Source organism: Clytia hemisphaerica, unplaced genomic scaffold (assembly GCF_902728285.1).
Source record: "Clytia hemisphaerica strain Z4C2 unplaced genomic scaffold, Clytia hemisphaerica genome assembly, whole genome shotgun sequence".
In the NCBI taxonomy this organism is placed as follows: Eukaryota; Metazoa; Cnidaria; class Hydrozoa; order Leptothecata; family Clytiidae; genus Clytia; species Clytia hemisphaerica.
Genome location: NW_027104441.1, coordinates 1,009,814 through 1,019,285, shown reverse-complemented (window position 1 = coordinate 1,019,285; position 9,472 = coordinate 1,009,814). Strand labels below are relative to the sequence as shown.

The 9,472-nt window shown below is 35.4% G+C and overlaps 1 long non-coding RNA gene across 1 annotated transcript; it reads right to left on the bottom strand.

Moving 5' to 3' along the window:
* Positions 1–7,919: 7,919 nt before the first annotated feature.
* LOC136820952 (uncharacterized) lies at positions 7,920–8,912 on the bottom strand. Its single transcript, XR_010848664.1, has 2 exons — positions 8,828–8,912; positions 7,920–8,612 (listed from the first exon to the last, which is right to left on the bottom strand). It is a non-coding gene; the product is annotated as an uncharacterized lncRNA (long non-coding RNA).
* Positions 8,913–9,472: the final 560 nt, after the last annotated feature.

Below are 9,472 nucleotides of genomic sequence, written 5' to 3'. Positions count from 1 at the left end.
TTTCCATCATTCCTTTCACTGCTACATCAGTCAACATGAGGGAAAAGTGGAAGAAGAAGCGTATGCGACGTCTGAAGAGAAAACGCCGAAAGATGCGAGCCAGATCTAAGTAGATATCCACTACACTTTGCTGCTTGAAGAGAACTTATCAAATGCATTGGTGTTATCAAATTCTCCATCAGCCTGGGTAAATTTCCCAAGATTCCACGTCAACAACTCGTCCTTTCGTTCTACACGTGGTCGACAACATCTCGTGATGAGGTTTCCATCATACAATTATAAACACTTCTTAATTACTTTGCTTATCCCATGGCAGGTGTACTGCATCCTTTGATGAAGTTTCAACCAACAACGAAGCTGATTGTGACATGATGTAGCTGTTACCATAAGATCTACAAACTGGACTTATTTTATTAAATGCATTTGTTATCACTCAGTGTAAATTTGGAAGTTTTCCAATAGTAGCATTCCTTTATACACACAACATCACTTGTTTTCTTCCTTCGGAGGATGGCTTTTTAATCTTGTGATAATTCTTTATAGCTTCACTGGAATGAACTTTTTGCAAATTCGAGCACTGAATTATCATGAACATTACATTGTCAACTTCTAACCCATTAAGAACTTTTTGCCTCTAATGTTTTTTTCTCTCTGCTTTTGAATGTAAATTGAATATTCCTTTCGGTCACAATATCAAAAGTCTAATGCATTGCGTTAAATTTAGCTTATTTCTGAAAAAGTTTATAACCACCTAAATATTCTTTATTCATGCGCTTTTTGTTAAGTGCTATCGTCTGCTATGGTTAGATTTTTTTCTAGATTGTTGCATAAAGGCAGAGAGTAAGGTATTCTAAAAAGTGGCAGCTGTTTTTTCTGAAAAATTTATTTCATTTTTGGGAAAATTTCAGCATTTCTTGCAATTGGCTTGGTATTTTTTCAATTTTCTTATTGCGTTAACCTTCATGTAGGGTCCATTCAGCATGTGCTTTGTCCCTTTTGGCATCTTTTCCATCTATTTACTCTTGACAGTTTGGACCAGTTTTAAAGATTTAAAAAAATTTTATTAACATGGACTCAATTGTTTTTCATTTAAAATGCCTTATCTAATTTCTCTTAGTACCAACAGTCATTTTGGACAGTTTGGACCAGTCCATCATTTTTTTCTGGAAATTTATTCTTTCAAAGGCAAATCTCGACCAGGACAAACATAAGCAAGCGTCTGTCCCTATGTCAGGCTCACATTATGCTTAGTATTCTATTGTTCTCAAACAATAGAGCCATTGTTTAGGTACCAAAAACTGAGCCTGTATATGCTTATAAAAGAAAAAACATGTATGACCAAAAGACTGTGTATCGGTAAAATGACCTTTTCAAAACGTAATATACGTCTTTCGCCTCCTAGGGGTTAAGTCTTGAGTTTTTACTATAGTCTTTGAGTTACAGTAGTCCAGATTTTAGTCCAAATTACCAGAATTTTATGACCTTTAGAGGGATTTGATTTTTAATGGTTTTTGTTAGTGAGGTCTGCTAGCACAAAATACTTCAGATGGTGATAAAAGCATGAAATTTGGCTCAGATGATCCTTAGAGGGCTTAAAACTTAATTTTAAAGAGTATCATCCTGCAAGATGATTTTAAAAGAATTTTTTTTTTTTTGAAAATATTTAAAATCTGATGGTTTAAAGTTTTGCCTGGAAAGGCTTGTGATAACGTCGTCACGAAACTCCATAATAACTTTTGATAGGAAGATTTTCAAGGCATGCTTTATTTATACATATTTTCGTCAGCATTTCATGCTCTTTCCGCACTAACCATCAGATCTTCAAAAAACAATTTTTTGCCCAGCCACCTGATGACGTCATCTAGCAGGTGATAGAATTTGATGTTACTGTCTTAATGACCATGCTCTAAGGATCACCTGTGCCAAATGTCATGCAACATCTGAAGTATTTTTGCGCTAACAGACCTCACTACCAGAGAAATCATTTATACTCTCAATATATTACCTTGAGTTGAGTGAATAAATTTTGGCGAATGCTCGGTTATGTAAAATTTGGCGAGTTAAACTCGTTAAAAATTTCATTAAATTTGGCGGGGATTTACCCTCGCCTAATACATGTTTTTTTTTTTTATAAGCATACAAAAATCCGAAAACAGGCTCAGAAATGCTTAGGTCGAAAGCTTAATAAGGCTGAAAAATGCTTGAGGGGATGCTTAAATCTAAAGCATAAATTTAGGGAAATACTGAAAATCGGTAAAATTCCAGCCAAAATCAAGAAAAAAACATTTTACGTAGGCTCAAGTAATGCTGGCCATATGCTTAATTTTTCCCCATATCTGAGCCTAGATATGCTTATAAGTGCAATGCTTATAAAAAAAAAAACATGTAGCCGGGGATTGGAAAAAGTCCTAAGTTACAATAAGCGGAGGGGGGTTGGAATAAAAATGTCCTGGGTGGAAAACTTTTGAAAAGGAGGCTACCTTAAGGGTACAAATTTTCAAACGAGTCTCCATTACTCGAATGTCCTTGTAATTCCAATAAATTGTCATTCCTCGTATGTTCTAAAAGTATCCTTCGTGTGCACAGAGTTGTTAAAAGCAAACTAAATTTTTTAAATGATCAATTAGGTCCATAAGATCACAAAAACGAGTGGTGAGAAAAATTTTGAACATTTTGCTGGTCCCCATGTGACGTCATCACTTTTGCTGGGGCTTGAAAATGAAAGTGAAAATTAGAAGCTCATATATGGCCCAAATGAAAGATATTTATCCAAGGATTTCAAAAAATATCACAACATATACCTGAAAATCAATATTTGAGAAGCTATGAAGAAAAATAGCTTGAAAAATGACGTCATCGATGACGTCATCGACAATAAAAAAATCGTCGAAATCGAAAGATTTTTGTTTCGTTTGAAAGAGGACCATCTAGTGAACAAAAAATATTACTACTGAAAACCTTGAATTTCACTTGATAGGAAAGGTATTTGATATTTCACAGAAAAGTGCTACCAAGGTGTATTTCGGGTCCCATATCTTCTGAAGGACTTTTCTGTTTGCCTTGAAATTTAACAAACTTCTTAACCTAAGGTTGAACTACCACTGGTGTAAAAATGAACGTTAAAACATAAGTAGAAAAAAAGCTCAATTTTTGCAATCGCAAATTTAACCGCTAAAAATCGTGAATTTTTCAACCAAAAATACATTCAAATACAGCACCTTTGACTCTCTAAAAGTTGCAATAAAAATGTCCTGGGTAGAAAATTTTCGAAAAATTTATTAGCGGGGGGACTGCTAAGGTACCCGAGAAACATCTCTCTATTTTCTCAAGCTAACCCTATGATTTTTGCCTGAGAAAACGCAGCTGTAGTATAGTATAAGGAGCATGAATCCGTTGTTAGTGCGGATGCCAGCAGACCTGAGACCGTTATATTTGTCCGAAAAAAATGGCATCCATGTCATTTTGATTCCATTACCCGAGGCGAGTTACTTTTAACTCGAAAAAGATTTTTGGTAAATAAAAAATCGAGTTAGATTTGAGTGACGTCATAATTTGCACTTTTATCACGTCATAATTAATTTAGCTAACTCAAAGATTCCGTTCCAAAAATGTATAACATGTGCTTTGACTAGAAAATCCGAGCGGCTTAAACAAAAAAGAACAAATTTCCCCCTCCCGGGGGGAGCGGGAGGTACTGGATTTTGCGGACTTATGGTATGTGCGGGGGAAAATTTGCTTTTAGAATTGCACCCTTGTACATTAGTGCATTTTATTTCCCTAAATTTTTCAATCCTTTTCTTTCGTGCAAAAAATGATCAAAATTCTAGCATATTTGGGCAAAATATCTAGATTTTTCAAGAATTTTTTGAAATTTCTAACCTAACAATGCATCTCTAGTTTTTCCGACCCTTTAGAGTACATTTTAAACATATTGGAAAAGGTTCCCAGGGCCCACACATGCCCGTCGGTCATTTACCCAGCTGCCCCCCCCCTGAAGTCTATTCTAAATTTTGTTCCTTCTTGGGACATTTTATATAATGACGTCAATTTTCGGCACAAACCCCTGCAGACAAGATACTTGAAAACATTTCAACTTTTCTACTAAAAAGATCATGAAAAGCAGCTACCGTATGTGATTCTCGATGTGGCCCCCAAAACGTCTTGAGAATTAAGCTACACCAAGTCACTGTAAAAACGGAGGTTAGCGACCCCCAAATCAAAACGTCGATTCAATTAAATTGAAATTGTTAAAAACCAAACCCATCAGAACATCATCAGAAGCAGCCAACGAGCCCATTTCCCCGAAATATCTGTTTCCCTTTTCCAGGAGAGAGCGTTTTTTGAAAAACGGGGAAACAGATCAGATTTTCTAGGAAAGACCACCTTTTCCTGAAAGCTATCTGTTTCCTCGCTCCAGCTAATGACGTCATCAGAGAGAAACAGATCAATATTTCTAGGAGCTGACATAATAAATTGGGAAACAGAAAAATATGATATTGCATTGGAAACAGATTGAACTTTCTGGGGGAAAACAGATATCAATCACAAAAAGCAAGGGAAACAGATGAAAATTTCCAGGAGAGGGAAACAGAAATCCTATTCATTGTATTGTAAGCTTGGGAGAACATATCAAAATTTTAATTCTGAAAATTGTGAAAACAGATCAAATTTTCTAGGAGGCCCCCCCAGCGGTTGGCGTGATGGCGTGATGGAGGGTTTTTCGTGGCGTGATGGCGTGAAATTTCGAAAAAAACGGCGTGATGGCGTGAAAATGAAGTGCCGGCGTGATCGTGAAATCGAAGTTTTCTAGGCGTGATGGCGTGAAATTTGCAGTTCAGCGTGATCGTGAAAATTATATTTATTAGTTGAATCGTATCTCTATGTCCATTTTACCAATTTAGAGGGTTTAAATTTCAAAATTTTCTTGGTCGGCCCCAACTATGGTGGGGCCTCCTATAGATCTCATTTTAAAACATAAAAGAAACGTTGCAAACAGTTCTATTCATCTGCCATTTATCCTTGTAACTTCCGATTGTTTTTAGCAGTTGCTAGCTAGTCTTTAACATAATAAAGTCGAATGCTATGAGAGGGTCGAAAATTGAAAATTTTCCCCGTCAGCGCAAACCATGGTTGCGCTTCCTCCGTAACTAACATTTTCCTTTCTTTCTTAGATGCTTATTCTTATAGATGCATCAAAGACATCAGGTCCTTTATTTCAGGAAAACCAAAGAAATAGAAGAAGCAACAGGTTTATTACACTTTTTTTTATAAGAACAATTTTATCAGAACAGTGAGGCTCAAAAATGCCAAAAAATAAGAACAATTTAAGAACAATGGAGGGGCTGAAGTTAGAGAGTTATAGCAAAAAGAATCACTAGTTTCTAAAATTCTCTAAATAGTAAAGTAAATAGCCCAAACTTGTTTTTTACCATAGAAAAAATAAGAACAAAATAAGAACAGTCGAGCCTCAGCAAAAATTTACTGGTTCTTATAAAAAAAAGTGTACTAGGTGTAATTTTAAGCAGATTGATTAAAGGAATCCTATGATATTTAAACCATAAAAGAAAAAAGAGAGTAAATGAGGGCGATTTTAGCCATACTAAATTGAAAATTTCTCCCGTCGGCGCAAACCATGGTTGCGCCTCCTCGTTCCTCTTTTGAAAACTATTCACGCTAATTTACAATTAATGCCCATGGGTCCCGTCAACGGGGGACCAGGGGGCATGGCCCCTCATGTTGCTTGTACTTAAAAGATTTGCATTATTTTTACATGAATTATTTTTTCAAATTGAATTGAAATGGGCCCTAAAATAGCACTTTGAACCCTTCAAAATTCAAAAAATTTATCCGTTACCCAACCATGGTGGGCTTTGTTAATTTACTCAAATATACCTCAGCCCTCAAACCGGTGCCCTTTGATGTGACCAGTTGTCCAACAATTATTGATATGCATAAGTCAAAATTACGTCATTTTTCCTATCGAAAACACCCAAAGAAACTAGACACTAAAAACTAAAAATAAATAGAAAATAGAAAAACAGAGACCAAGTTTCTTCCAGATTTTTCGGGTGTTTTCAATAGGAAAAATGATATAATCTTGACTTACGCAAATGAGAATGCCGAAAAACTGATTGACGACCAAACACACATATATGTGGGCAAAAACTAAGTTTATATAACAAAATATGAGCGTGAAAACTAAATTTTCTAGGCGTAATGGCGTGAAATCGAAAAAAATTGGCGTGATCGTGAAACTCAAATTTTTCAGGCGTGATGGCGTGAAATCGAAAAAAAATTGGCGTGATGGCGTGAATTTTGGATCCGCTGGGGGGGCCTCTTCTAGGGAAGATACTTTGAGATTAAAAATTTAGGTTTTGAGGGGAAACAGATTTTCATTTCTAGGAATAAGAGTTTTGAAACTTTTGGCCACAAATTTCAAGGAAGACCGCTATGCCTGGGAAACAGATGTTTAAAAAAGGACCTCTCGCTGGATGCTTTTGAAACATGTCTCGAATTAATGACACGATAAAATAATTGGTTTTTGATAACTTTGCAAGAAAATCATATCAAAGGCACAAAACAATACAGAAGCAGCCAACGAGCCCATTTCACCAAAATATCTGTTTCCCTTTTCCAGGAGAAAGCTTTTTTTGGAAAATGGGGAAACAGATCCGATTTTCTAGGAGAGACCTTTTCCTTAAAACTATCTGTTTCCCCGCTCCAGCTGATGACATCATCAGAGAGAAACAGATCAATATTTCTAGGAGATGACATAATAAATTGGGAAACAGATATCTGTTTCCAAAAAAGATGATATTGCATTGGAAACAGATTGAACTTTATGGGGGAAACAGATATCAATAACAAAAAGAAAGGGAAACAGATGAAAATTTCCAGGAGAGGGGAACAGATATCCTATTTGGGAAAACAGATCAAAATTTTAATTCTGAAAATTGTGGAAACAGATCAAATTTTCTAGGAAAGATACTTTGAGATTAAAAATTTAGGTTTTGCGGAGAAACAGATCTTCATTTCTAGGAATATAATTTTTGAAATATTCGGCCAACAGATCAAATTTTCCAGGAAGGCTATGTCTGGGAAACAGATATTTAAAAAAAGGTCCTCGTTGGATGCTTTCGACAATAAGTCTTTCAGGCCTGAATGAGTGCAAAATACTAGGGGCGCGTTCACACTGGAAAGTTTACCTAATTAAATCTATACTAGCCATAGCTTTCACTAACTGCCACCCGGCTAATTAATACCAAGAGCAGCCATCGGCTAGGAAGTATGAAATATCTGTTCTTGAGGTCCCTTTCTCCTGGAAAAAACTATCTGTTCTGTATCCTGGGCTCTCCTGGATTATATCATCTGTTCTGGGAAAAAATGGGAATCCTGGAAAATGTATATCTGTTCTATAGAAATATTATGCTCCTGGAAAAATAAAACAGCTATTCTCTAAGAAAGTTAAAATGCTCCTAGAAAATGAGACCTTTTAAGAAAATTATGAAGCTCCCTGGAAAAAAAATCTGGCATCTGGTTGTGTTTTTCACAATTTAGCTCCTGGATTTTTCGAACAGATTGTCCGCTGGAAAATTTTATGTGTTTTTCCTTAAAATGTGCTCCTGGATTTTAAGAACAGATGTCTTTAAGGCGACCCCTGGATTTTACCTAGGTGTTTTGAGGAAAGTCTCTCCTAGATTTATCCATAAAATTTACTCTCCTAGAAAAAAAGAACAGATATTTCAAAAAAATCTGCCGGCGGCTGCTCTTGTAATACAAATGCTTGTAAAACTAATTAATGCTAATTAAGGCTTTTTAATGCTTTACTGTATAGCAAAAGTTTGGAAATGATTTGGAATAGTTAGAATGATTTTTCTCAACATTTTCTTTGAGATATCAACGAATAAGCTAACATAAAATAAATGAGACATTTTTTTTCTAAAAATATGAATTACTTTTTACAAAGAATAAAATACGAATCTTAAAACATTCATTAGGAAAAGTGTCCAGGTAGAATCAATTACAGACAGTTACAGATTTGTTTTTTGTTTTTGTGTTTTTGTGTATACTAAACCAGACAAAAGACATGCAACTATATTTATTTCAACCAATTTGAAATAGGTATAAATGAAACATAGTAGAACCAAACAGCATAAGAAATGCTATGAGCCAGAAACATAACGAGCAGGAACCAAAAATTGACAGGTAACAACGTATACTTAGGAGTTTTTCCAACTGTTTAACAAAGGATATCGTGATCCAAAATTGTTTACAATAAATGGATTTACCAGTAATCTAGAAGCTGTAACAGCGTTGTGTAAAGGATGGAAGATGATAGGACGTAACGTGGTAATAGTATCAGTAACGAGGCAATATTGATGAGCAGGAAGCAGGTATTAACAGGAAATAGCGTACATTCAGGACTTTTTCCAACGGCATGATAAGGGATCTCACGGACAAAATTGTTTACATTAAAAAGATATGCCAGTTATCTTGCTGTTGTAACAGCAACATCGTGTAGAAGGATGGAAATCATGACGTAACGTGGTAATAGTAGCAGTAACGAGGTAATATTGCGTTGTCAAGGTAAACGAATCCTCATTCATAAAAAGCTTAAAGGGAAAATAAGAAACATGAAATTAGATGATATGGTGAGTGTACTGAAATTTCCTCAAAAATAGTTCAAAAGTTTCTTTCAATCTTTGATAATAATTTCCCAAATAGTGCCTGGTAAGTATCAACAAGAACACAGATTTGTGTTAAACATAAAAGATTAATAAAACCAAGTCTTATAAAAGTACAGAAAGAAAAAAATATTTATACTTACTGTCGAGAAGTATACCATAACACAGGATTTTTAAGCATTCTTGTTGAGAGTAGAGTATGTTGAATGACGATTTTCGAATAAATTTAGTTACAGTGGAATTTCGTTGCCAATTCAACCACCAACAATAATCACTTTTGTCCATATTCAATCATTGTTCTACTATTATCATTTTAATCATTGTTCATTATTATTGCTATGTATACATCTTGTTTAATCCGAAAGTCAAAAGTAAATGCATTCAAGTATTTTGACTGCAGGAAGAGAGAGCTTGAATTTAAAAAAACTTCCAGAAACTTCTCCATTCCATTTCCTGCATCTTGACCAATTATCTGATATTCCGATGGCGTATTGGCGGCCGCCCACGCCAAAGCTCTAAAGGAGCGGACCAATATACCCGACCTTTAGAGCAAAGCGTGTCGTAGCATATTTCCACATCTAGTACCAGATAACTTGACCAATCGGGCAAAATTCTACAAGCGGAATAGAATCTACTGTCGAAAGCTGAGTAAAATGCCCGCGGCGCCTGCTATTATAAAGAAAAATTTTTTAGGCTAGCAACTGCCGTCCCTGAAAAAAAACCGAACATTTACGGAAGAGACTAACTACGGGTAGGCTTGCGCGACAAAACAAAACAAAACAAAACAA